This window comes from Galeopterus variegatus, unplaced genomic scaffold (assembly GCF_000696425.1).
Source record: "Galeopterus variegatus unplaced genomic scaffold, G_variegatus-3.0.2 Scaffold1228, whole genome shotgun sequence".
Lineage (NCBI taxonomy): Eukaryota > Metazoa > Chordata > Mammalia > Dermoptera > Cynocephalidae > Galeopterus > Galeopterus variegatus.
Genome location: NW_007727339.1, coordinates 143,872 through 145,947, shown reverse-complemented (window position 1 = coordinate 145,947; position 2,076 = coordinate 143,872).

The window sequence follows — 2,076 nt, the reverse complement described above, 5'->3', positions numbered from 1 at the left end:
TTGAGGATTTTCACAGCTGTGTTCATCTGGGATATTGGTCTGTAGTTTTCTTGTGCTGTCTCTGTCTGGCTTTGGAATGAGGGGGATGCTGGCCTTGTAAAATGAGTTTGGAAGTGTTCCCTCCTCTTCAATATCTTTGGGAAGAGTTTGAGAAGAATTGGCATTAATTCTTCTTTAAATCCTTGTTAGAATTCACCTGTGAAGTTATTTAGTCCTGAGTTTTTTCTTTGTTGGAAGGTTTTTGATTACTATTTAATCTCCTTACTCATTATTGGTCTCTTCAGATTTTCTACTTCCTCATGATTCAGTCTTAGAAGGTTGCATGTTGCTATGAATCTACCCATTTCTTCTCAGCTGTCCAGTTTGTTGGCATATAATTATTCCTAATTGTTTCTTATAGTCCTTTGTATTTCTGTGGTATAAGTAGCAGCATCTCCTTTTTTATTCATAATTACATTCATTCGAGTTCTCTATATTTTTTCTTGGTTAGTCTAGCTGAAGATTTTTCAATTTTGTTTATTTTTTTTCAAAAACTATCTCTTAGTTTCATTGATTTTTTTTTCCTATTTTAAAAATTTATTTCTGCTATAATTTTTATTTTTTCCTTTCTTCTGCTAACTTTGGGTTTAGTTTGTTCTTCTTTCTTTAGTTCCTTAAGTTGTAAAGTTAGATCAGTTAATGGATATATATCCTTTTTTAAAAATGTAGACACTTAACACTGTAAACTTCCCTGTTCGTATTGCTTTTGCTGCATTCTATAAGTTTTGGCTTTTGACTGTCTGAAAGTATTTTTAAAATTCCCTTTTTATTTCCTCTTGTACTCAATTGTCATTCAAAAATGTGGTGTTTAGGTTTCATGTATTTGTTCATTTTCCTGTTTTCTTTCTGTTGTTAATTTCCAGTTTTATTCCACTGTTGTCTGAGAAGATAATTGGTATGATTTTAATTTTCTTAAATTTAAGACTTGTTTTATGATCTAAAATGTGATCTATCCTGGAGAATATTCCATGTGCACTTGATAAGAATGTGTATTCTGCTACTGTTGATTGGAAAATCCTGTATTTCCCTATTAAGTTTATTTGGTTTATAGTGTTGTTCAAGTCATCTGTTTCCTTATTGATTTTCTAACTGGATGTTCTATCCAAATTGGAAGTAGGGTATTGGAGTCTCCTAGTATTATTATATTGGTGTTAATTTCTCTCTTCAAATCTGTCCATATTTGTTTTATACATTTAGGTACTGTGATGTTGGGTACATGTGTATTTACGATTATTATATTTTCCTGTTAAATTGACACTTTTATTATATAATGACCTTCTTTGACTCTAGTGACAGTTTTTGATTTAAAGAGTATTTTATCTGATATAAGTATAGCCACTCCTGAATTTTTTTGTTACTATTTGTGTGAAATATCTTTTTCCATCCCTTCACTTCCAGTCTAATGTATGTCCTTGAATCTAACATCAGTCTCTTGTAAAAAGCATACTGCAAGATTTTGTTTCATATCCATTCAGCCATTCTATGCATTTTGATTGTGGAGTTTAGTCCATTTACATATTAAGTGATTATTGATAGGTAAGGACTTACTATTGCCATTTTGTTAATTGTTTTCTGTGTACTTTGCAGTTCTATTGTTCTCTTTCTCTCTTGCAGTCTATTTGATTTTGTTTTTTTTGTGGTGGTTTGGCTTAATTTCTTTCTCCTTATCTTTTGTGTATCTACTATAAATTTTCCCTTTACAGTTACCATGAGGCTTGTGTAAATCTTGTATTTATAATTGTCTATTTTAATTTGGTAACATCTTAAGTTCAATTACATACAAAAATTATGTATTTACCATCCTCACTCCCACTTTGTGTTCTTGAGGTCAGAATTTACTTTTTTAAATGTTTTGAATCCATTACTAGATTTTTGTGGTTCTATTCTTTGTCTTTTAACTTTTAGTTAGGGTTACAGGTAATTTGTGAACGACCATTACAGTGTTATATAATTTTGTATTTGACTATATATTTACCTTTACCAGTGAGATCTATACTTTCATGTGCTTTTCACATACAAAATTGATGTTTAGTGGGT